This window comes from Martes martes, assembly GCF_963455335.1.
Source record: "Martes martes genome assembly, chromosome: 4".
NCBI lineage: Eukaryota > Metazoa > Chordata > Mammalia > Carnivora > Mustelidae > Martes > Martes martes.
This window is the reverse complement of record NC_137891.1, coordinates 22,625,874-22,653,396: the sequence shown is the minus strand read 5'-3', so window position 1 is coordinate 22,653,396 and position 27,523 is coordinate 22,625,874. Positions and strand designations below refer to the sequence as shown.

The 27,523-nt window shown below is 41.7% G+C and overlaps 1 long non-coding RNA gene across 2 annotated transcripts; it reads right to left on the bottom strand.

Moving 5' to 3' along the window:
• On the bottom strand, positions 1 to 24,196 carry LOC308342386. 2 transcript variants are annotated; one of them, XR_013966780.1, is made up of 5 exons: positions 24,140 to 24,182; positions 23,854 to 24,062; positions 5,644 to 6,113; positions 4,925 to 5,101; positions 1 to 741 (listed from the first exon to the last, which is right to left on the bottom strand). It is a non-coding gene; the product is annotated as an uncharacterized lncRNA (long non-coding RNA). The 2 variants fall into 2 exon arrangements; XR_013966779.1 differs by lacking the exon at positions 5,644 to 6,113 and having other exon boundaries at positions 24,140 to 24,196.
• Positions 24,197 to 27,523: the final 3,327 nt, after the last annotated feature.

Here is a 27,523-nt window from a genome sequence, read left to right as displayed (position 1 = left end):
GATTTGACAAGTATTTCCTCATTTATTATTTTGTTTTTTTAATTTAAAATTTTTCTTTTAAGATTTTATTTATTTGCCAGAGAGAGAGAGAGTACACACAAGCAGGCAGAGAGGCAGGCAGAGGCAGCGAGAGAAGCAGGCTCCCTGCCGAGCAAGGAACCTGATGCGGGACTCGATCCCAGGACCCTGGGATCATGACCTGAGCAGAAGGCAGCAGCTTAGCCAACTGAGCCACCCAGGCGTCCCCATTTATTATTTTGTTTAATCCTTACACAAATGCCACAAAATAAGGTTATCCATCATCTTCATTTTACCGGCATAGAACCCTGAAGTTCAGTACAGTCCAGTGACTTTTCCTGAGGGCACGCGACAGTAAGGGAGCAGCAACCCAACTTGAATCCAGAAATTCCAACCCCATAACCCTTTGCTCTTTCCCAAGTGAGGTGATGTAAGAAAAGTACAAAGAAGGTGCTATTGGAATTCAGAGGAGGAAACACCATGAAAAACCGGGATGTTCTCAAAACCACATCACAGATGAGTTTCTCCTCCAGGCATCTGGCTGCAGCGTCTCCAGTAACCAGTTTATCAAACAGTTGCTGCAAGTCCAGCCAACAGGGTCCTTTCCTGGAGCTGTTTCTCTGTCACACAGAAGAGGCCATTGTGGTCACCCCATTGTTTTCAACTGCTCTGGAACATCAAGTTTATCTTTATAATTGCACAGGTGTTAAGGTTGCCAGATTCCTGTATTGAACAACAAAAGGACAATAAGTTATCAGATTTTTAGTAGGAGACTTGAGTCAAAAGGAGAGGCTCAAAGTCCTTAAGCTGATTTAGCCATCTCTAAACCAGGACATTGCAACATCAGAACTTTAATAACTTTAGTAATTTTTTCATCCAACAAATATCATTAAGTTTCTACTTCATGCAACCCACTGTGCCAAGTGCTGGTGTTACAAAATTGAACTAGCTAATGGTGTAAGGCACATGCATTGAGCATGTGTGCCTACTTCTGAATTATATGTTATACATCGGAGACATTTTGCTTTTCTGGACAGTGGGAAAAGCCACTGACACACCGTTCCAATTTCATATAACACTGTCTGTAATAGACTTCTCCCACATGGAATCTTATTGTCCAGTCAAACGTCTTTTATAATCAAATTCCCCACACAAAACTTCATCCTCAAATATTTCCTGATGATGCACTTTGGGGAATCCTATTTTGATGGACTTTAAGTCATTTGGGTCTTCCTTGGGAAGGAGTGACATCCATGTGAGATCTGTCCATCTCTCTGCCCCAAGCTGCTTTCTCTCCAAACGTCTTAGAGTTACGGCAATCACTCATGTGAAAACTAAACCAAATCTCACTGCAGCCTCCCAAAGCAACTGCTGATAGCAAAGTTGAAAAGCCAATATTTCTGGCTCTTCCTCTCTCTGCCAAGTAAGAAGTTTACACTGGGATGGCCTCCCACCTAGCAGGAGTGGAACAGAACTCTCTTTCAGCCTGGCATTTTCCATCATGCAGGTGAAAACTTTCCTGGTCTTCAAGTCCGAGCAGTTGGGCTATGGAAAAAGTGGGTTCGCTATTCGGAGGAACCCAGCTTTTCTGTGATCTTCTCCTCTTCCCTTCTTTTGTCTCTTCTTCCTCCTCCTTCTCTTCCTCCCTCTCTCTCTCCTATTCCTCCTCCTCTTTGACATTTCAGTTTCTGCGTTGCTCAAGAGGCAAAAGGAATTAAGGCTACAAAAACATCTTCTCAGAGCTCCTCCATAAGATCAAAAATTTATCAGGAATGAGCATCACTTTCGCTGAGTTTACACAAAGGCACTTAGATCTCTGGGTCAGACTGGCTCTTGGGAAGAGACATTTTCCACCAAGATGATCTGAATGCCCTAAGGAAGGAAATAACAACGTGATTTTGGTTTAAATTATTTTACCTACCTGGGTGTTCATTTCTTCAAGTTCCAAATAATATTCAGATTTATCTAAATTTACCATGCTGATAACTATTACGGAACTACTCATTCTGATAAATGCCAAGAAGACAAGCATGGTAGGAAAGTTTTCAGGAAAATTTAATTCTCAAGAGAGGAAAAAAATTTTTTTGTTTTAGGACAGGAAAACCTTTACCCAAGGAAGCCAAGGAGACAATCAAATCACAAATGGTTGAACCCTGGGAGAACACCAAAAGATCATTTCCAAAGTGTGTCTCTCAGAATTAGAACCCTCTGACATACTCCCCCAAAAACTACTCTATAAGATTGGGATACTCAACAAACAATAGCTGCTCTTGGAAATTCCCAAAGAACACTCCCATAGCAAAGACGAAGAAAGGTACCATTTTACGGTATCAAATCCTTCCTTTTAAAGATGTATTTGAGGGGTGCCTGGGTGGCTCAGTTCGGCTCAGGTCATGATCCCAGTTTCTGGAATTGAGCCCTGTGTCAGGCTCTCTGCTCAGCAAGAAGCCTGCTTCTCCCTCTCCCTCTGCCCTTCCTCCCCTACTTGTGTTATCTCTCTTGCTCTCTTTCTCTCTCTCTCAACTGAATAAATAAAATGTTTTAAAAAACAATGAAGATAAATTTAAAAAATAAAAATGTATTTGACCACAGATATTGGGCTTTTTAAAAAGCATTTATTAAAAAAAGAAGAAGAAGAAGATGGAGAAGAAAGCAGGCATTTATGAACACTTCTTTGGTGGGAAACACCAATGAAAAGAGGGAGAAAAAATCCACTTTGAAAGAAGAATGCCTTCCCAAAACCAAACTGAGCTCCTCAGCACGTACCCGGCTTACGGGTACAGCAATGTCATTATATGTGTCTGTCTAGAGTCTACCAGACTGAAGTAACAGCAAATGCATTTTTCCTTCAGTAATTGGCATTCTAAGCCTTGGAACCTGGTCCTTAATCTGAATCCCAAGACCCCACTTCACTCCAATAAAGTAGCCTGACTAAAGCCGCTTCTCCCTTTTGCACACCTTCAGCCTCCCGAGTTTTTTTAATATCCTTCCATGCCTTTAGTCCGCCCCAGAGACAGGTGACCACTTCTCCAACCCTATTTCATAGAAACCAGTATTTGTCCAGAACACATTAGCCCCACGTCAGGTAGGGAGGCAGTCAATAAAAACATAACTGTCTGGAAAGTGAGCAGCCATTTGAAGGAGCTGTTGTTTGAAAGACAGCTCATCGAATACGCAGCTGCCTGGAATGGAATCAGAATGGGAAATTGGGCTGAAAAAAAAAAATCAGGGGTGCCTCTCTCCTGCCCTGGAAATGAGCCTGTTAAAATCCCAGGAAAGGAGCGCCTGGGTGGCTCAGTGGTTAAAGCCTCTGCCTTCGGCTCAGGTCATGATCCCAGGGTCCTGGGACCGAGCCCTGCATCGGGCTCTCTGCTCGGCGGGGAGCCTGCTTCCCCCTCTCTCTCTGCCTGCCTCTCTGCCTACTTGTGATCTCTGTCAAATAAATAAATAAAATCTTTAAAAAAAAAATCCCAGGAAGGTGGCCAGTGTAGTCTATTAGGCTTGGTAACAATTGTTGTAGGGCCTGCAGTGGGCATTAGACACCCCTGGGGATGGGTAACTTGTCTAGGTTCCTGTCTGTTCCCACCTAGGCACACTGACATCTTGCCCAGTTTACCACCAGAAGAAAAGCAGTACACTTTGTATTTCTGAGGAATGTCATAGTTTTAAAACACTTAACTTCGCTTGTGGTTTCTTATTGTATCTTAGCCCTGCAACTTTTTTTTTTATTAATTATTTTTATTAACATATAGGTATTATTTGCCCCAGGTCTGTGAATTGTCAGGCTTACACATTTCACAACACTCACCATATCACATGTCCATAACCCAGTCACCTTCCCCCTACCTCCCTCCCCCCAGCAGCCCTCAGTTTGTTTTGTGAGATTAAGAGTCTCTTATGCTTTGTCTCCTTCCTGATCCCATCTTGTTTCATTTTTTCTTGCCCTACCCCACAAACCCCCCACTCTGCCCTCTCATATTTCTCATATCAGGGAGGTCATATGATAATTGTCTTTCTCTGATTGACTTATTTCACTCTGCATAATACCCTCTAGTTCCATCCACATCGTTGCAAATGGCAAGATTTCATTTCTTTTGATGGCTGCATAGTATTCCATTGTATATATATACTACATCTTCTTTATCCATTCATCTATTGATGGACATCTAGGTTCTTTCCATAGTTTGGCTATTGCAGACACTGCTGCTATAAACATTCAGGTGCACGTGACCCTTCAGATCACTATATTTGTATCTTTAGGGTAAATACCCAGCAGTGTGATTGCTGGGTCGTAGGGTAGCTCTATTTTCAACTTTTTTAGGAACCTCCATGCTGTTTTCCAGAGTGGCTGCACCAGCTTGCATTCCCAACAACAGTGTAGGAGGGGTCCCCTAGCCCTGCAACTTTTAAGAAGTCGTTTTCCTCACTGAGCTCTAGTTTTTCTCATCTACAGGGTGAGAACAGTGGGGCGCGTCATAGCTAGGATTCCGTCTAGCATTGTCAGTGTTTGCTCCTGCCACGCAAGGATTTGCTGAGCATTCTTTAAGTGCCGGGTAGGGTGCTGGGCCCAGAGTGGTGGCCCTTATAGTCAGTAAGGGAGGTCTTTGATTGAGAAGGTGAATTAAAGGACAAACACAATAGCACCCAATCAAAATCGCTTTAAATAAGAGGAAGTAAGAGGGGCTCCTGGGTGGCTCAGTGGGTTAAGCCTCTGCCTTTGGCTCAGGTCATGATCTTAGGGTCCTGGGATCGAGCCCCACGTCGGGCTCTCTGTTCAGCAGGGAGCCTGCTTCCCCCTCTCTCTCTGCCTCCTCTCTGCCTACTTGTGATCTCTCTCTCTGTCAAATAAATAAATAAGAGGAAGGAAGAACGGTATGTGTAATGCCACAATGCTTCCCATACTCACAGGTAGTAAACAGATGGGTACTAGGAAGCGAGGGGCCTTCAGCCATGCAGCGAGCTCAGGCTCCTGTGTCCCAGGCTGTCACTTCCCCAACCATGCAGGGAGATGAGCCACTGCTTGTAGCCCAGCAGGGAGCACCTCCAGTTTCTGAAACGGTGCAGCTGCAAGCACTGTGATTTACTGGGGAGAAAAAAGAAGTGGGGGAAAGGAAAGGAAAAAAAACAGAAAAAGTAAAAGAAAATGACCACGCCTCCCTTCCCTCCCCCCCCCAAAAAAAACCCTCAAAAAACAAAAACCAAAAAACCCCTCCTCCATCTACAATTCAGTTTGGTCTGACAGCCAGATTGAAAATCTAGGGCAGAACACAGGGGACCTCCCACCAAGAACTATAGCTGATTATTCCATTCTACATTTTAAAAAAGAAAGGGGGGGGTACTTCTCGGAAGTGCAAATGAGGATTGAGTTGCAGTAGAGCACAAAAGGCCAGCATCTCTGAGCAATGGGGATTTTGTGCTCTGTGTGGAGATGCAGTCTGACAAGACAAGTTCACTGCAGTTCACATCGCCGCGGAACCCGAGGGCCCAGGAGGCTCTCACATGGAGGACTCCCGGCACACAAGCTCTATCACCGTTACAGCTGTGGGTAATTATTAGTAATAATAATAGATAAGATTTACATAGTCGGTTTCGACGAAGGATCCCAGGGCAGATGACAATACCTACACATTTAGGTATGCACAGCCACCCTCAGCAACCTGCCGAGGGACGGCTTTCCCACCCCTGCCACGCAGAGGAAATGCAGCAAATTATCACCAGGCGCTCCCACCCGGCAGCCACTCAGGACAGAAAGCTACAGGAGTGAGATTTAAATATTAATTTAGAGGGTTTTTTTTTCTTCTGAAGCATGCATTCTGTCCTTAAGGAAAAGCGGAGAGGATGGTAGATGCATGTCATTATACATTTCTCCAAACCCATAGAATGAATGAGCAAAACCAAGAAGGAACTCTTGGGTAAACTCTGGACTTTGGCACATGAAGATACATCCATGTAGTTTTGTCCATTGTAACAAATGTCCTGCTCGGATGTGAGCTACTGATAGTAGTGGAGATGTGCCTGTGGGGCACGAGGTATACAAGAACCATCCATACGTTCCGTGCAAGTTTGCTGTGAACCTGGAAACACTCCAACCAAGTCTAGAAAAAAAGAAAAGAAAGGCATGGAGCTGCCTCTTGACAAGCTGGGGCTGGTTCAATATTACTCAGATGTATTCTGCTTGAATCCCAGTATCAGCTCTGAAATTTTTCCTCAGGATTTCTGGATTCTTCAAGGGGGCAGATGATGAGATTCAAGGGTGGGAATCACCAGTCTGGAGCTGGAGAAACGTTGCGGGGAAGGAAGAAGCACAAAGGGGGCTTTGTATAGCTGGTTAGCACCTGAAGCTAACTCCCTCCAGGGACGCTGGGAGAATTCCCCACACTGAGTTATCCTGAGGAGCAAGGAGGCTGTGGCTTTTATCCACCTAATCTTCATCCTTCACTGGTGGAGGCTGCTTCGGGGAATTAACTCAATAGATCTTCCAGTTTGTCCCACAGACCCTAAGAGCACTTCACAGCCAGGAAAAAAAAGTCCTTGAGCAGAGAGCCCCTGGGTGACCCAAGAAGTAGCCTCTCAGCACACAGGTGAATGGAGGTGTGGACAGGATGCCCACTCCTACTCCAGCACCACATGGAATTATCTATGCTCCAACTCCGGCTAATGAATTGGGCAGAGGGATAAAATGTCAGTAAAAGACTGGAATGTTCAGGCCCCTTCTGTCTTTTAGAGAAGGAAAAAGAAACATCTAAAATCGTAGATGACAAAATGCAGTTTCCAATATCCATAATTACATTCCGCCATGCCTATCCAAAAGAGGTGGTAAATCATTTGTTTTAGTAATTAACAGAGACCTCGGGTAAATAATTAATCTCATTCTGTGACTAGAGCAGGCTTTGGCAGATCTGCACATGGAAATCCAAATATTTGGATGTGTTTAAAGCATTTCAGATTTCTAGAAGATATGTGAGCCGCCATGGTGGTTCACAATGAGATCGGTCTCACGATGTCCCCTTAAAACAACCGTTTCCTTCAAGGGGGTAAGCAGTAATGCAAAACATGTTGTTTTGTGCTGGAAAGTTTTAAAGAACTGTGTTAACCACAATAAGACTGAGGCTTTTCCCTTCATTAATATTCTAGTTAAATATATGCCAGTGACAGGCAGCCCCACCTTATGATGTCCTGGGACAACTTTTTAAAAACATTTTTACATTGTCTGTTCCATTGATTATGTGTTCGGCATGAAAAAATAAAGAAAAGGTTTTTGTGATTAAGGAACATAATAAAAGAAATTTTTAAAGATTCTTCAATTTATAATACACATTTGAAGTATCAAGGTCCTACTCATGAAAACCATTGGATATTAAAAATAAGACCCCAGGTTGAAAGCGAGAGGGTAAAAGGTAAGATAAACTGGCCAACAAGTTCTTCCATTCAAAAACAACCTTTTCCATCCCTTCATCTCCCACTTTCCCAACCACCTCACTCTAAACCCACCAGGCTGATGCATGGGTAAGAAGTAGTGATAGACCAAGGAGACATTAAACATAAATGCAGTTTAAGAAATGGCGGCCAATGTTAAGTAGCCTAGAGGAAGAGAGACTCTTGGGAATTAACATGGAATTTGGCTCTTCTTAATACAATTAGACATGTCTGGGCTTCTAGACTATAGTTGGTACGAATGCAGAAGAAATCCCCAGTAAAGATACACATTTCAATAGATTTAGCTCTTTTCTTTCCTCTTTTTGCCAGTTCAATGGAATCATTTCTGGCTTTGTTAAAGAACGCTGCTCCCACTCAAAGATTTAAATTTGCATTAAGGGTTTTTTGTTTTTGTTTTTGTTTTTGTTTTCCTACTGTGGAGGTCAAGGATGCAACCAGGGGGAGAAAAACCAGCTTATCAGAGCCTGTCTTACAAACTGAAGCTTAAAAAGAGACAATAAATTTCATACCTACATTATGCTTCTGTTTGAGGCCATAGGAGACATCACTCCTTGTTTCCTTACTTCCCTCAACAGTATTAAGCAGGGTGCCCACCACATGAGCAAGCAGCACATGCTGTCCTTTTGTCCTGGGCATTTCACAATTATGGTCTTAGAGAAAATATTTTAATTGTTCATTCGTTTGTATATGCAACAATTGTTTAGTGGGCACCCACTATAGACCAAGTACACAGCTCAGAGCATGAAAAGACAAAGCCTCCACCTTTATGGAGCCACATGTTGGTGGCTCAGGTCCTACAGGAACACCTCCTCTAGATACCTGGCTAATATTGGTTCTCCGTTCATACTGGAGCAGAGAAGTATCCTGGACATGCACAAACTCTTACCCACCTGCCTCCAGGCCATTCTGCCCTGACTGCCATTTCTGCCCCTCCCCATCATATCCATTCCCCCCTGGCTCTCACCATTTGCTTGCTTTGGATCCCAACCTTGCTGTCCAGACCCAGGGGAATCTGCTCTCCTGGGGAAACTCTCTTAGGAATGGACAACCCGCAAAGAAGCCTCAAATCTCTCCCATACCCCCACTTCAAAATCAGAGATTTTGAAGTTACGTCTGGATCAAACGTGAGCTCAGCTACTTTTCTAGTTGGATATGCTTTGGGAAAAGTCATTGAACTTCATTGTGCTTACTTCTTCAAAAAGAATGATGCCAAGGCACCTGGTGGCTTAATCAGTTGAGTGTCCGACTCTTGATTTCATCTCAGGTCATGATCTCAGGGTGGTGAGATCCAGCCCCATGTCAGCCTCTGCACTCAGTGGAGAGTCTGCTTCTCTCTCTCTCTCTGTCCAATCCTACCTCCACCCCACCCCTCCCATGCACTCTCTCTCTCTCTCAAATTTTTTTTTATAAATAAACAAATCGTAAAAGAAAAAGATAATAATACCAACCTCATAGGTACGTGGTGAAAATTAAAGAAGATACCATTAGTATATATATATTACACAACTCTAGTCCCTCAGATTTCCCTGTTAGTGTTGCTATTACTAACATGTAAATTACAGAATGAAATCAATCCATATGTATTGACTGGCCCCTCAACCTAGATAAATAATTTTCACAATACTATAGAAGACATTTTTGATCAATAGATACATAGCTTTCACCATAGGTGCTGGCCACTCATTTATCGTTTGACAATTATTCATTGTTAAGTTTACGTTTTTGTGACTGGGCTAAACTTTAAAATCTACATTATAAAGCATGTGTTCTGTGCTAGGTATTGTGTAAATACGCCCATCATGTCACTTAAATCACATAAATCATGATTATCCTCATTTCACAGAGGAGCAAACTGAGTCTCAGATGAGGAAACTCGCCCAAAGCCAGGTCTATGGTTAGAAATGACACAGCCAGAATTTCAGCCCAAAGCTGCTTGAATTCCCAATAAGAAGGTCAAGCTAACCATGGTGAAATTGCAAATTCACATTCCTTTGCTCATGGTCTGAGCAAGCTCAACCCAAAAGAATGGATATGGAGAGAAGTTTCAACAGTAGCCTAAGTCCACAGGCATCAGTTTGAAGGAAATTGAGCTGAATTGGAAGAAATGAGGCTTTGACCAGGAGAGAACTTTATTTAAAATTCAGCATTAGTTTTATATATTTTTTTTCAGACCACTTTTCTTTAGGATCTTTGTTTATGATACAGGTAAGGGGTGGAAGGAGCTGCTAGACACAAGTTCCCATTAACAATGATATCTAGTTGTTCTGCAATAAACTCCAAGCATATATGTACAGGATTTTGCAGAAGTTGCTGAAGGCAACTTTTGCTCTTCTGCAGGCTTTCCACTAGGTGTGAATCAAGTGACTTAGAATCAAGTACTTTGGGAAGAGGATAGGATCATGAAGAACCACAAAGTCATTCCATATTATCAAAGGCCACATCTATTTCCCACTAAGAAGTAGGCCGGGCAAGTAACAAAAGGTACTGTTGTTCTCTTGGATGACGATATCTTGTCTAGCCTCCAGAAAGCTGCCCCATCCCTGATTCTGTAGAGTTTCTTAGAAGCTGACTCTTACCCTTTGTCCTATCCAATCCCTTTTCTCTTTAGACAGGAAATTAGAACAAATGGGAAGACTGATTTTTACTCAATATTAAGAATTTTCTAACAATTATTGTGTCTAACAATGAAATAAGCTGCTCTCATAAGTAACATTTCCTTATAATGAGATAGTCAAGCAAAAGTTTAATAACCACTTCTTGGGGAGGTAGAAGAGATTCACAAATCAAATGAGAGCTGGTCTAAGACAGCTAAGTCCCCGCCAACCTTTGCAATGTAATAATTTGAGATGGTGAAATTATTTTTCTCAACCTATGGATAAAAGTACAATTCTCAATAAAACCCCTTAATGGGGCAACATTTCTTGAGTCACATCTTCATTCTCTTTTTCGCTCTATGAAGTGGGGTCAGAATGCTGCTAGCCCTACACATTTCTAAAACAGATGCTATTGTGAAATAGGTAGAAACTCACACTGGTCTCCCAAATACAATGCTTTCAGTGTCACTTTCAAGAAATGGAGCAAAGGAGTCTTGCAGGGTTCCCTGTTAGACTCTCAGGAGAAGGCTTTGAATGTCAAAAACGGAATCCTAGCTATTGTGGAAGAACACAGTTTGTTTGTTGCCTGTTTCTCATTTCCAATGGAAAATGTTTTGGATTTCAAGTTACAATCATTGAAAATGTCAAAACTTCCTTCACAGCACATAACCTGAGGCTATATTTGAAACCAAATGAAATTCCATGGAAACCACTTACACTGCTCAGTGGACTGTGAAGCCTCTCTCAACTGCTCCTCGCTCAGAAAATTTAGAACACGAGTAGAGATACTTCTCTTAGGTCAGTCACTGAACTTCACTGCCTCCGCTCCAACTGAAACATAAAATGGGGGACCCACAGCACTCCAACACCTCTGCCTTAAGATGCTTTGAATGATGCCTCAAGCTGTAAAGTGAGATATTTCATGGCAAAGGTTTTTATCTCTGTAAATTATCTCCTTAAGGAATGACCACACTTACATTTGATGGAATATTACACAGCCATTAAACATTATGCTCATAAAGAGTTTCTAATAGCATGGAAGAATACTGATGTTGCTTTTGTCAAGTAGGAAAAAAAGCAACTACATTCAGTTTACCAATGAACAAAAGCCACTTCTGGCCAGGAAGCCATAGGAAGTCTCATCCTTCATTCCTTGTGCTCTGAATATGAAAAATCATTGATAAAATTTGAGAAAGGAAAACCAAAAGATAGCTGGTTCAACAATAAGATAAGTGCATATGTGGACTTCTGATGGGACAGAATAGCAAAATCGTAGATGGGACTGAAATCTCAGGACTGGTAGGCTCTCGGTTCAATCTTGGCAGCAGGTAGGTATTGTCTCATTCAGGGTACAGAAGATGGGGTCATAAGCCAGGCTCACTCAGGGTAACAGAGGATTGGAGTCATAAGCCAGGCTCACAGCTTGAAGGCAGGGGCTAGAGTGGCTTTTGTCAGTCACATTTATAGGTACTAGGATTAGGATTTCAACATATCTTCTCAGAGGACACAGTTCTACTCTCAACATACCCTAAGGCAGGACTCCCTACAATTGCCTTTACTGGACCTGGCTCTAACTCGGGGACCCAGAGACCTAGATGAAGGAAACTGCAAAACCGCTAGAGAAATGCAAACAAAACTAAAGCCCCCTCCACTTGAAATGAGTATAGGAATAAAAATTGCAAATGCATGGGGAAACAAGCCAAAAAGGCAGCAAAAAAAATAAACAACATGAACACATCTTTCCCCCATATGAAACTTATAAGAATATCAGTTGAAGACTATTAAACTAAGTACATTAAAGAGGATAGATGAAGCTGTCACGTCCACTAAAAAGTACAAGGAATTAATAAGCAAGCAGAAATCAAACAAGAATAAGAGGCTATGAAAAATGATCAATTAAGCCTGAAAAATACATTAGGGTTATTGAAATAAAATGCCATGACAGGATAAATTCTGGACTGTTCCCAGCTAAGGAGAGAATTCATCATTTCAAAGATAGTCCTGAGGAAGTCACCCTGAATACAACGCAGAAAGACAAAATTACTTTAAAAAATAGGACAGCTAAGAAATATGTAAAAGAGAATTAGAGTCTCTGATATTTGACAAGTAGGAATCAACAAAGTACGGAATGAAGGAACTGACAAAGAATCAATATCCAAAATGATATTTGTTGAGCATTTCAAAGTTAAAGGGAGATGTGAGTTCTCAGAGCAATAAAGTTCTCCAATAAATAAGAATAAGCCCATATTAGCAGGACATGGAGGATAAGGAAATAATCTCAAAAAGGGCCAGAGAGAAGACACAGATTACACACAAATAACCAAGAAGTAACACCTGAGATCATTTCCAAGCTATGGCAGTGCTGACGTGCCTGCCAAGTGCCAAGGGAAAATAAGTATCAGTTTAGAATTTTATACCCAATTAATCACTTGTTCTAATGTAAGGGCAAAGTAAATATTTTTTCAACCATAGAAGAACAAGAATACATTCCCCCCACCCCACAGACACTCTCTAAAATAACTATTAAAGGGGCGCCTGGGTGGCTCAGTGGGTTAAAGCCTCTGCCTTCGGCTCAGGTCATGATCTCAGGGTCCTGGGATCGAGTCCCGCATCGGGCTCTCTGCTCAGCGGGGAGCCTGCTTCCTCCTCTCTCTCTGCCTGCCTCTCTGCCTACTTGTGATCTCTGTCTGTCAAATAAATAAATAAATCTTTAAAAATAAATAAATAAATAAATAAATAAAATAACTATTAAAGAATACACTTTGGGGTGCCTGGGGGCTCAGTCATTAAGCACCTGCCTTTGGTTCAGGTCATGATCCCGGGGTCCTGGGATCAAGCCCCTCATCAGGCGCTCTGTTCAGCGGGAAGCCTGCTTCTCCCTTTCCCACTCCCCCTGCTTGTGTTCCCTCTCTTGCTGTGTTTCTCTCTGTCAAATTCATAAATAAAATCTTTAAAAAAAAAAAAAAGAATGTTCTTTAACAAAGAGAAAGATGAACCCACAGGAAGAACATGAAATAAAAGTAAAAAAAGAAACAAACAAACAAACAAAAAAAACCCCAACAGTGAATAATACACACAAAAGATGTGTTAATAGCCATAAATGAAATTAACTATTGCTATAACAATAATTACTACTGACTATAAACTATAACAAAACAATAACAATAACTGGTTTAGATTATAAGGGGGTAAAACTACAACTCCAAGCAACTACAGCAGGAAGGTGGGATGTTTGTGAGTAGTTACACCATGCTAGGACACTGAGAAGAGACAAGAAATACCAAAGACACTTAGAATCATTAAGTCTACATGGAAAAAAGACTGAACAGAAATACAATAAAATGTTAACAATGGCTGTCTCTGAAAATAATGTCTTTTTTTTCTTTTCTTCTCATTCACTTCTGTATTAAATTTCCTAGAACAAATATGTTGTCCTTTTGTAAAGAGAAAATTTAGCCCCCTCTAAGAAATCACTTCACATGACCTCTTTTGTCTTCTCCTTGCTCATAAAGATGCCCGTTCCTTAAAGGTAGAGACAACAGTATTGGCAATACTAGCTCTGCAGGTTCAAATGGGCATCCAGAACTTTCTCAAGATAATCTGATCATTCTGCATTGTTGTGGTGAACCAGCGTCTTAGTGAACCAGGCTGCCATAACAAAATACCATAGACTGGGTGGCTTAAAAAGGAGAAACTTATTTTTCAAAGTCTGGAGCTTGGGAAGTCCAAAATCAAGGAGACAGATGATTTAGTTTCTAGTAAGACGTCTCTGGTTTGCAGACCTCCTCCTATGTCCTCACATAGCCTTTCCTTGGTGCATGCCCATGGGCAGAGAGCTTTCTTCTTAAAGGACACCAATCCTATCAGACTTAAACCCCATCCTTATGACCTCCTAAAACTCTATTTCCAAATACAATCACATTGGACGTTAGGGCCCCAACAAGTAAATTATAAAAGGACACGATTCCAGTCCATAGCAACTGATATTCTGGAGATTTGCCAAACTCCAGTCATCTAATACCTCCCCAAGAACCGACACAGAAAGCCCTCACTTATTTAAAATAACTTCCCCCCATATCCACCCTGGATTGAAGGAATGTTACAGCCTTTATTTAAAATAAAGAAATGCAGTTTTATGACAGTCAAATGCATTTATAACCTAAACTAGCAAATAAGAACCTTTGTCAAGAGGTTGTATGGCTGGTCCTGATAGGAATGGACGCAACGGGAGCTTCCCTGGTCAGCACGTCTGTACAACACAAAAATAAATGCCTATGTATGTCAAGTAGTGATAGTTCTTTAATACACAATAAAGCAGAGTATTTCAACGTCATGTCTGAAGGTCTGGTCAGCAGAGGTCCAAAGAGGGTGAGGGACACAGAGCAGTTTATATGGCTATGCCATGGACGAACATTCTAAGCAGAAGGAGCCTTAAGAGGAAAGTCTCTCCTTGGCATGTTTGAGACAGAGCCAGGAGCCCTGTGTGGCTGGAATGATGTGCTTAAGGGAGATGGGATGAGAAAGAAGATGAAGCCAGATCCTGTAGGGTTCTGAAGACCTTTAAAGGATTTTGGCTTTTACTCTGAGTGAACTGGGGAGCCATTAAGGGGGGACATGATCTGAACTAGCGTATCACTCTGTGTGCCTAGAATAGACTCTACCAGGCGCAGTGGAAGCAGAGAGACCAGCTGAGGGACTTTGCAATAATCCAGAGACAAATGGTGGTGGCTCCGGCCCAGGACTAGTGTTCATAGACACCTTCCTCCTCCACAGACCACACTCTAGGCAAGGGCAGCCCTGTCTGTGAGCCTCTGGGATTCAGAGTCCGGTTGCCCCTGTTCCAGTCCTGACTGACGAGCAAGCCGAAGACAAACCTTGGGGGGAAAAGCCTTGAAGAGGTCCACATTTTGACTTGAGGAATGCCATCTGCTGAATGTGAGAGCAAGCATTAGAAGTCATCCCTGTCTCTCCGATTGCTTTATTGAAACCCACAGAGGTTCTGAAGGGAAACCGGTATCTGAAGGACCCAGCAAAATCCTTTCTCTCCCCACCTCCTTTCCCTGTGTGATAATCAAATATTTGCCGAGATGAAGGAGAGAATTGTGCAATAAAATACAATATACTCTTTGAAAACTTCATCCCTTCCTGTTTGCATCTGAAGGAAGCCATTGCACACATCTGCCTTACCGAGTCTATTCATAGGCAGTAATTACTTTGGCATTATAAATTACATTAAAAAAAACCTGGCTCCATACCTATCTGGTTCGTGCCTCATAGTTTCTTTGTCAATAGTAAATACGCTGCTTAGCTGAGGAAGGGAATCTTTTACTCCAAACCCTAACCAGACCTCAATAGTTTAAACCTAGGTTGGATCCTGAAGAAGAGGGAAAAAAAATCACACCATTATATTGTATCTTTTTCATATGAGAGTGTCTTCTAAAATAGATCGACCAGCCAGTTTAATATTTCAGGGGGAAAAAAAAGACAAAGAGCCATTCTAGATAAGGGGGGGAGGAAACAGTACTGACTATAGTTTGTTGGCAGGTCGCCATGTTGTACACATTTTTACATTTTTAAACAGTACTTACCCAGCGTTCTCCTAAATCCCATTACATGAAAACTTTCTCTAATTTTAAAATTAAATTTCCTGTATTTCCTGATGGGCTTCCAAGTTTTTCTTTTCCCTCCTCCTCTCTGAGTCCCATGGTATTTCGACAAGAAGAGAGGTATTAGCCTCCTGGACAGACTCCAGTTGGCATAATTGCCCTCAGCCTCACTTTACCCCCTCGGGATTTTCTGTTGGGCATAGATTGTTTCCTTACTTCCTGTCCTGAAGTAGTGGAAGGACTGCCCTAAAGCCTGTGGCTTACAGCTATGACCAGTCCCCTCATGGGGGCAAGCTTCGTTTACTCTTCAAGAATCCAAGCATTGTACTCCAAACACCTTTAATTACTTTCCCCAAACATAAGTAGATTTTGAGCACTCAAGTTCAACAGGCACATATTTATTTATAAACTACATCCTTGCAATATTATACAGATACACTGCATAATTTCTAAAAATATAACAAAAATAAGAATTCTGTGAGTATCTTAATAGTGTATATTTTAATAATGAAACAAAATAATTGAATAATCATTAACAATATTTTATGACAAGCAGAAAGACTGAGTGTCTGGCATGACTTTTGGAAATCTTGGGGATACCTGAACTCAAGGCTGTATTCTTCAGATCCCTGTATTTGAGTACTTAATTTTATGGGTATTCAGAGCTGAAAGGGATGCCTACCACAGATACACATACCCCAGTGGGGCAGGGCGGGGGGGGGACACGTCATTGGCTGTACGTACATGGCTGTGCTTATTTGTTAAACATTAATTATGCAAAAATCTTGGTGGAAATTCAGCAGGTAAGTTTCTGTCTTCCCTTATGCCACTCATTTTTGTTCGTAACCTAATTGGAAGATGCTATATTTTTATGTTCCAAAAATGGGTTAAAAACCCACTGGAATTCTAGTCATTAAAACAGGTTAGAAAAGTCTGCTTCTGTGTTTTTATAATACACAGATATAAAAGTTTTTGTAGACAAAACATGTAATCATTTGGGGAGGCAAAAGGACACAAAGTGTAATCTAGTTTCAAAATTGTATCTTTAAAATTCTTTCTCCATAGCAAGATTTTATTTGGGAAGAAAACTATTTCTTATTTATTTTCAAAACATCACATGTATGTCAAGGGACAGATTAAATATATTTTCAAAAATATCCTTAGGTAGCATTCTAAGGAGGACTACTTGATATCAATTTGAAATACTTGTGATTTTGTTAAAAAAAATTAAAATGAGCAACTTATCTTTAAGTTTGATAATGCAAAAAAATTGTAATAAGATCACTGTTGAAACTCTGTGCCGTGCAAAATATGGCCACTCACCACCTCAATACAAAATGATAAATTTCTAGTGTGTGGTATTCGTCAAGGTTTTCCAGAGAAACAGAACCAATAAAGTATATTTAAAGAGAGATTTATTTTAAGGAATTGGCTCCCACAAATGTGGGGCCTGGCAAGTTCAAAATTCATAGAACAGGCCAACAGTCTGGAAATTCAGATAAGGGTTCAAGTTGCAGTGTGGAGTCAGAATTCTCCAGGCCACTCAGTTGGAAACCCACGCAGGTTTCCATGCTGCAGTCTTGAGGAGAACGCCTTCTTTGGAAATACCTCAGTCTTTGTTCTAACTTAAGGCCTTCTGCTGATCAGATAAGGCCCACCCACATTATGAGGGGTAATCTGCATTATTGAAAGTCTACTGATTTAAATTTGAATCACATCTAAAAACGCCCCACACAGCAACTTCTAGACTGGTGTTTGCCCAAACAGCTGGGCACCAGCGCCTAGCCAAACTGACACAGAAAATTAATCATCCCATGTGCAAAGCTCTTTTTTAAATAAATGCGTGTATGTGTGTACACAGGGTTTTATAAAATTAAACACTTTGATGCATCCCTTTGCATTAAAGTATGTTCTGTGGCAATACACCGCAAGCCACTGAAGCCAGCACCGCGGACTGTCCACACTGAGGCATTTCCGGTCCCACTCGAGGCACCATGACGGCAAGGGTAACCCACGCACTAAGTGTAAGTAGTGTTTACTTTCCTTTTTAATTTTTTAAATTAAAAAGTGTAAACAAAAATGGAAATATTTTCTGACCACCTGTCTGTCTGGAATCCACCCAGTCTACAGCATTAGGAACCTAGGAGGAAGAAGGTCTCTGAGCAATAACTTCAAACATTAAGACACTAAAAAATCACCTAAAAAAGTATTAATAGGGGCGACTGGGTGGCTCAGTCGGTTAAGCGTCTGCCTTCAGCTCAGGTCATAATCCCAGGATCCTGGGATGGAGCCCCACGTCTGGCTCCCTGCTCAGCGGGAGTCTACTTCTCCCTCTCCCTTTGCCTCTCCACCCTGCTCATGCTCTCTCCCTCTATCTCTGTCTCTCTCTCAAATAAATAAAATCTTTAAAAATAAAAAAAAGTAAAAAAATAAAAAGGTATTAATAATGTATATTTCTAGGTAAAAGCCGCTGAATCCAGGACTCCGTGGAACTGGGCTCCAACCCAGGGATCGGTGTTTGTTGCCCTGCGCCCGGGGATTCTGACACAAGTGCTTGTTGCAGGCATCACCCCAGCCTGCCCTGTCGGAGCCCAGGCACCAGGCAGTCACTGGCTGAATGTCCACCAGGGACCGGGCACTGTGCCAAAAATCTGCACCTCTCCAAAAGCACAGATTGGGACTAGTCTCGAAGAATTAAGTTTTCTAGAAGCTTGTCTTTTTAAAAGTACAAGCCATTATGATGAAAAACCAGTCAATAATCTTTGGTCCGTAATTCTGTAAGGAAGCAACTGTTTGGTAAAAATGTTTTTCACGTGCACGCCCTCAGATGGCCGGTAGGAGAAAGTGCCCTGTGAGGGCAGAAAACCTGACCTCCAGCCGCAGCCCTGCCACTAACTAAGAATAGGACCTGAAGCAAGTTATTAAATCTTTTTATATCTCCACTTCGCTAAATATAAAGCAAGAGGGTTGGACTAGATTTGTATAGTCTGTTCCAGATCAAACATTGTGTGATTCTGCCTGCACCTGGGAAATCAGCATAGGTCTTTCTTCTTAACAAAAGCAGGATGCATTTCCAAATAACCAAAAAAAGATAGATATCTTCAGCTGAAATGTGTAGTGTTCTTTCATTCACTCAATTACATTCCATCTGGTTGATATAAAATGAACCAGGCTGGTAAAGCAGGTCTGGCCTATTTCAATAGAGCCCATGTTCTCCAGAGATCAGCCATGTCTCAACCAAGTGGAAGAAGAAAGTGGAAAGTGAAACAACCCAAGACCCATTTAATTCTCAAGCCTAAGGCAAATGCAGTTTGCTCTCAGTCTTCCCATGCCAAAACAAATGAACTTTATCAAATTCATGGAGGAAGAATAATCACCCAAACTGTCAGCATCCTAGAAATAAAGCAAGCCACCTTATACATTACGTTTATTTTTAATAAAAAAAAAATAAGAACTTTTCACTAATGTGTTCATTTGTACCATTCTCCACATGCACTTGAACCTTCCTGCTATTGTTTGCACGATAATATAAAACTCTCCAGATAGATAAGGGTTCATCAGCTAGTCTTTGCATCTATAAGATGCAAACTCAGAGTAAAATCATAAAGTAAGCAATTTGTCTCCAGTGCCTCTCTGTTTTTCAGCACACTCCAATACATGATAGTCCTTTAGGTAATACAAGGCACTTTTACATACAGCATTGTATTCTGTCCCCACAATCACCCTGTGAGTTAAGCCAAGGAGATATTATCACCATGTTACAGAAAGGAAAACTAAGTTGCAGAGAAATGAAGTCACGTATCCAACGTTGTGTAGCAAAAAAACAGCACTGGGTAACTTGTACCCAGATTTTCTGACTCTAAGAATGAGTTAATAAGGTCCCATGATTATGGTGGCTGACCAGTGTGCTCATCTATCTTCCTCGGCATTTCTCCTGGGTGTGAAATCCTGCCTCCACGTCCAGACTCACCTTTCCTTTGTCCCATTCTTTAGGGGCCTTCTTTCTGAGGCCTGATAACTAATAAGTGAGCTTTTACTAAAATGTGAATGGATGCCACTGAGTTTGTGTTCTCGAACTTCTAGATAGTGTAGAAATAATCTGAGCAGAGATGTCTGAAGGCAGTGACTTAATTCAAAGACTATATATTAATGGTGGTGAACTATCAAGCCAGTTAGGAGCTAGAAATGCTTTGCATATTTTAAATTGAGATAGCTGCTGCTACTGTTTGAGTCATAGTCACAAAGGTACATGGCTTGCCCTAAAGTTCTCTCATGAAGGCAAAACTACCAAGAAAACACCAGTTCAGATAACACCCCACACCACTCAAATCCCAGTTGAATGTAAGTCAACAATTATTGAGCACCAAGTACTTATAAACAATGGCCTCCATGATATTGAAAGTCAAGTAGCTAAAGAGTAAAATCCTTGATTAGCTACCAGAGAGCCCACGGAGGGAGATGAGAAACTACAGGCTTCAAGGGAGAGGCCCCCTGCTGGAAAAGAAAGAAGTAGTGATAGCCTTAAACCGGGCAAAGAAGAAAAGAAGGCTCCTTTGAACAGAATTGACTTGGTTAAAGCTCCTGAACTTAAAACATCAACTTTGAGCAATGGTAAAACAGTTAACTAATAGTTGTTCTAAAGATCCCAATACAAAAAGTGAACTAAACACAATAATACATGTAGAAGATGGTCTGTAGAATTTGGACCCCAAAGAAAAGAGATCAAGACTTGGAATGGGACAGACACACTCTTAGAAGAGTTGTCTAAGGATTCAAGGGCTTTCGCTAGAGTCACTGGAGAAATGATCAGAAACTTCCATCAATTGTATCTAATGGTGTCTGAGTTAAAATACAGTGAATTGTTTTTATCTTCTATTACATGATAAAGCTCAATTTATCTCAGTTTTCTCTTCAGATGCCTTTATATGTCCTTGTATTAAAAAAGGTTTTCAAGCAATGTTATTGACACAATCCTGGACTGAGTGGATATTACCTTTTTAACATAGTTCTGAGTCTAAGACTTAAAAAAACATAAATGGGCACTTCACGAAAGAGAATGTCAAAATACCCAATAAACATAAGAAAAGATTCTCAACTTTATCAGTCACCAGGGGAAAAAAGCTAATTAAGACCATAGCGAGTTACCACAACACCATCCCCAAATAGCCGACCTGTAACAGGCTGATCATACCAAGGCTCAGCACGAACATGGAGCAACTAACTAATACATTGCTGATGTGTGTGGGAACTGGTACATCTACTTGGGAACAGGTTCATAGAACCTACTAGAGCTAAATATACACAATGACCCTTGGCCCAGCAACTCTCCTGGATGTAGTGCTCATGACCAATAAAGCATGTACATGTGTAAGATGTTCATAGCTGCTTTATTTCTAAGAACTAAATTCTGAAATGTCCAAATGTCCATAAAAAGTAGAAATGTAAATAAATTGTGGTATATTTATACAGTGGAATACTGCTCAGGAATAAAAAGTAACAAAAGCCACTGATAAATGGAACAACATAGATAAATCTCACAGACACAATGTTGAGTGAAAATGTCAGAAACAAATGAGTGTATACTATATATTCCAATTATATCAAGTTCAAAATAGGCAAAACTAATATATGGTGATAGAAGTGAGGATAGCAGGGGCACCAGGATGGCTCAGTTGATGAAGCATCTTCCTTTGGCTCAGGTCATGATCCCAGGGTCCTGGGATCTATTCCAGGATAGATTGGGCTCTTTGTTCAGTGGGGACCCTGCTTCTCCTTTTCCCCCTACTTACTACCCCATCTGCTTGTGCGTGCTCTCTCTCTCTCTCTCTGTCAAATAAATAAATAAACATTCTTAAAAAAAAAAAAAGAAGAAGAAGAAGAAGAAGAAGTGAGGATAGTGGATGCCTCAGGCGGATAAGGTGGGAGGGGGCCCAAGGGAGAGTTTGTGGATTCTCATCATGTTCTGAATATCTTTATTTAGATGGTGGGAGAGACCAATAGAGAAAGAGAGAGAGAGTGATGCATATGTATATATGAAAATTAATCAAGCTATACACTTAAGATCTATGTACTTTTCCGTATGTAAAATGGAAAAAAACAGATGAGAGCACCTTTAAGGAAGTGATTCTCTGGCTGGGTTTTCTTGATCCAGGTGGATCTCACACCACTGTCCTTAAAGAGCTCACAATCTAATATTGGTGGGGAGGGAATGAGTTGGTTCACATAGGACTGTGATAGGTACACAAAGGGCTACAGAAGAGAGTGATTAATCCTCACTGTGGACACAGGAAAGATTTCAGAGGAGGTTACATTGCAGTTGGGTCCAGAATGATGGATAGAAATAACCAGCAGAGAAGGCAAGGATGAGTGGGGGACATTCCAACCAGTGAACACAACATAAGTAAAGATGTGGAGGTAAAATAGAAATGGCTTCCTCCAAGGGGAAAAAAATGTAATTTGTCATTATAGAAGTGTGGATTGTGAGGCAAACCAGAGAGATGTAGGAGAAAATGTCAATTAGGTAGAGACACAATGGGTCTTGAACGCTGTGGTTAGGTCTTTGAGACTTAGAGCCTGCAGCTAGGAGTTGGTTTATGGACCGAGTATGGAGTGGAGACAGGTAATACATGTACACAAGCCTGGGAAAGGAGGTACCTGGTTTAGCTTTAAACCAGCTAGTTCAAGCCAAAAATGTCTGCCATCTCTGAACTCAAACAGGACTCAAAAATCTGCCCTGAAGCAGGCACAATCTGTCTACCCATCTCATGCTTCCATGGCAAGTGCTAAGCCCATCCTTAAGCCAGTGTTGTGGGAGCATTGAGTTTGGCTCTGAGAGTGATATCTTTGACTCTGTCATATACCCAAGGTCCTAGACCTAAAGAAATGACCCACCAAATACAAAAATAGCCTCATGGGGTTAACATCAGATCTGGTGGAAGCCCCAGTTCCCAGCACTCTCATTAATTATGTCTATAGAGAAAAATGAACAAAAATGCTTTTAGTGATTCAGCCCAAATACTGGAATTGTTTACATTGAGAAGAAAAGACTTTGCTAAGACTTTGCTACTACAGTGCATTTTGAGCAATTTCTCTTATTCAGAGTACACTGTATCCAGAGTTTTAGCACATAGTAATTAGCATAGTCTTTAATACATGTTTTATTAAAAAAATTTCAGAGGTAGCAATTTTCTAATATTGGCCAATAAGTCTTTCTTCATAGAAAAAAAAATATGGATTTCCAGCTTTAATAAAGCTCTGAAAATTATTTACTGATATTTTGGGAGACAAAGTTATAACAGTAATTTGTTATCATATGGTCCCTTCCATATCAACATAGTTAAAATGTGCAATAATATGTGGCATAAATTATGCCCATTTTTGAAACATAGACACTTTTACATGAAATATGTCATGGAAACTGTTCACTGAAAAAATACATGACATGAAGCTAATGCTCTGAGAGTTTAACTCCTGACCCAAGATCAGACAGCTATTTTTAAAAAAAGACCTTGGAGGGGCACAACTGGGTGGCTCAGTTGGTTAAGTATTTGACTCTTGGTTTTGGCTAAGGTCATGATCTCAGGATCAGGAGATCGAGCCCCACCTTGGGCTCCATGCTCAACACAGGATCAGCTGTCCAAAGACAGCTCCCAGAGGTTATCAGTGGTGTGGCCAGTGAGCTTAGGACTAATATTAATTAACAATGCCTGAGACGGGCAATGGGGAGGAGCAAGATGGTAGAGGAGTAGGAGACCTACACAACATATCATTGTGTCCCAGGAGTTCAGCTAGACAGTTATCAAACCATTCTGAACAGCTACATACTCAACAGAAGATCGAAGACAAGAAGAGCAGCAATTCTAGGAACAGAAAATCCACCACTTTCTGGAAGGTAGGACGTGCAGAGAAGTGAATCCGAGGCCATATATGGGAAGAGAGACTGGGGGGAGGGGCCAGCTCCTGGCAGGGGTGGAGCAGCAGAACACAAAATCAGAACTTTTAGAAGTCTGCTCCACTGAAGGAGATCACTCCAGAGGCTCACGGGGAGTGGAGCCCTCATGGGGACAGTGTGGTCTCAGGACCTGCAGGGTCACAAAAAGACCAGGGGGTGTCTGAGTGTGGCAGAGTCCCCAGGTGTTGGAGTGGGGAAGCCGACTACAGAGATGGAGCCAAGGACTGAGTTCTCAGCTTGGGGTTACCTTAAACCATGATCCGAGGCATAGTCAGACCACTGCTCTTCAAGCGGGGACCCAACAAGCGGCAGTTCCAGGAGACCCCCTCCTTCTTCCTCTCGGAGAAGTGGCACGGGAGCACACTGCAGGAATCTGCTGGGTTTGGAGACTCCAAATGGGGCCGTGGGCCAGAGATAGAAACGCTCGGTCACAGGCAGGGTGAGCTCGGAGTGAGGCTGGAGACCAGGGAGACAGGAGTGAGTGACCGCTTTTCTCTGAGGGCACACTGAGGAGTGGGGACCCGAGCTCTCACCTCCTCAGGAGGCCGCCATCTTCATTCTCCTCCTCCAAAACTGTACGGAAAGCATTCAGGGAACAAAAGCTCCCAAGAGCAAACCTGAGCGGATAACTTAGCCCCACCCCCAGCAAGGGCGGTACAATTCCGCCTCCCGCAAAGGCATTTGAGAATCACTGCAACAGGCCCCTCCCCCAGAAGATCAGCACAAACATCCAGCCAAGACCAAGTTCACCAATCAATGAGAATTGCAAAACCTCAGAAATACGGGAATACAGCATATGGAATTCATGGCTTTTTTCCCCATGATTCTTTAGTCTTTCAAAGTTAATTTTTTTTAATTTTATTTTTTTTCTTATTCTATTTTTTAAATTTTTTCCTCTTTCCTATTTTAATGTTTTTAAACTATTTTATCTTATCAATACCTTTTTTAAAAATCTTTTTAAATTTTCATGGTTATAGTCATATTCTATCCCTTCATTGTATTTAGCATTATCTTTTGTATACATATAGGTTTTTCTTTCTTTAAAATTTTGGGATACAGTTTCTTCTCACAGATCAAAATTTACCCTAAATCTAGTATATGGCTTTGTTCTAGTCTCCAGCTTGATAACATTCCTCCCTTTTTTTTTTTCTTTTTTCAACCAACTTCTTATGAATTCCTTTTTTAGAATCTTCTTAAATTTTCCCCTTTACAGTCATATTCCATTCTTTCATCATGTTTACCCTTATTTTTGTGTATATATATAAGTTTATCTTTCTTTAAAACTTTGGGAGGCAGTTTCTTCTAACAGACCAAAATACACCCAAAATCAACTGTGTGGCTCTGTTCTATGCATCAATCTAATCATATATATATATCATACATATATGATATATATATCCCTGAATGTTTACAGCAGCAATGTCCACAATAGCCAAACTATGGAAAGAACCTAGATGTCCAACAACAGATGAATGGATAAGGAAGATGTGGTGTATATATATACATATACATACATATACATATACATATACATATACATATACACATATAGATAGATAGATAGATATGATGGAATACTATGCAACCATCAAAAAAGCAAAATCTTGCCTTTTGCAATGACGTGGATGGAACTAGAGGGTATTATGCTGATCGAAATAAGTCAATCAAAGAAAGACAAATATATGATCTCTCTGATATGAGGAATTTGAGAGGCAGCCTGGGGGGTTTGAGGGGTAGGGAAAGAAAAAATGAAACAAGATGGGATCAGGAGGGAGACAAAGCATAAGAGACTGTTAATCCCAGGAAACAAACTGAGGGTTTCTGGAGGGTAGAAGGGGAGGGATCGGGTGGCTGGGTTATGGACACTGGGGAGGGTATGTGCTATGGTGAGTGCTGTGAATTGTATAAGACTGATGATTTACAGACCTGTACCCCTGAAGCAAATATATATTATATTTTAATTTTAAAAAATACCTGAGACAAAATTAAAAGCCCCAGAGGTCATCTTTTATCTCCCCCCTCTGGTACCCGGTACCCCCAGGTACCAGAGCACGTTCTACCTGGTATCATCCAAAGCCATCAGGAGATCTGAAAGCCACATCCTCACTCAACCCTCTGAGAAAGCAGGGCTGGAGGAGGTTTCTCCGGGATACAGTGAGTACACGACAGAGCCAGGGACACACAATGGGACCACCACAGAGTAGAGACTCAGCTGCCCTTCCTCCCTCTTGTTTGAAGTCTGTACCTTCTTCTTCTCCAACGTAATAATACTTTCCTGGGCTTTGACCTTATCCTGTGAATTACTCCACAATAGTACAAATCACCCATCACTGTTTCCTTGACCCTCTTCTCCAAGAGACACTTCCCTTCCAAAAGAGTTTAAAACAAAGAAAACTCTAACTTATTGCATTTCTCCATTCCATCTGCATCTTTCTTCTCAGTTATCGCCCTCCAGTTAAGAAATACTGTCCCAGTTGTCCACGATACACGAGTTTACATTCCATGGGATCCTACTTCATATTCTCTTTAGAAGGCATGTGGCACAAAGAACACACAGTTTAATGACCCAGAACCACTAAATCAGCAAAGAGAAAGCAGGAGCGGGTGAGAGACAGAGTTGAACAGGGAATGAGGTGACAGGGACAGCCAAGGAAGAGACAGCAGATAGGAGGAAATCGCTTCTGTGGAGGCCGATCCCTGACTTCATCCTGGTGCACAAATGCACAAGACTTCATAGCCCACCGCACAACCCACTCGCACCAAGAATATTAGTGCATAACACAAATTATATCACAGAATTCCTGGGGCACAGGGAGAGAGGTGGGGGTAGAAAAGTTTACAGTGTGCACCCCAAAACCCACAGCCTCATATGCTCCACAGGCCATCTCTCCCAAGTCTCCATGCTATACCACACAGATGTCTTTCCTGGTCCCAGAACTCCTACCACCACCCCAGACCCAGACATCTTTCCTTCCTTCTGGAGCAATATGGCTTTACCAATACGGTATACATTGTAGGACACAGACACTCAGCAAAGAGCCCTCCAGCTCCAAGATCTACCCTCCCTAGAAGGTCAGAGGAGATAATAAACAGGACTTCCCATAACTGATAGACAATAGCTTCAGCAATTAGGGAAGGGAAACAGAAACTGGCATTTTTAAGCACTTCTTACGTACCAGTAACGTGCGGAGTTTTTTAACATATGTCTTGCCCAATAGCAACACTTGAGATTCTTACACTTGGTGAAATGGACGCAACAAAGGAAAGAGATTATTCATGTTCTCATCCCTGAAGCAGGATTTCCAGCTCCACCCCTCTGCGAGATGTGGAATATGCCTAAAATGAGATAGTAAGTAGCACTAATTTAAAGGAGGGTGTTGACAGAGAGATCAGGAATGCAGCATGAGGTCCAGGCAACTCAGGCCATCTTTTGAGGCTTTAAGATAATTGGGGACAGGCTTCCAGTTAGATGTGAAATGTTGCATAGCAGGAAAGCGAATGGGTGGGGAGCTGGGCAGGAGGGAGACGCCGTATCAGAATCTATCATTTTCCAGTGCCAAACAAGGTTTCGTTACCGGCTCCAAATGCCAACTAATCCCTTCCACTTAAAGAAATTCTGTAATTTGCCTGTGACCGTCCTCCACGTCGACATTTGGCAGAGCCTGGGGAATCACGGCAGCACTGGCTGGGTGGGCAGGGGCTGGGACTCCAGGACCACAGACAGGATGACCTCATTTGCAGAAGGCTTTGGTGGACGGGAATAAAGACAGCTCTCTAAAGCTAGGATGGGAAGTGCAGCCTCGGAGAGTCAAGGTTATTTTATCAGGGAATAAATCAGAGGCCTCTCGCATGACCACTTTTTTCCAGGCACATCTTGGTGATTAGGAGGGTGTGTGTTCAGACCACAGGAATCTCCA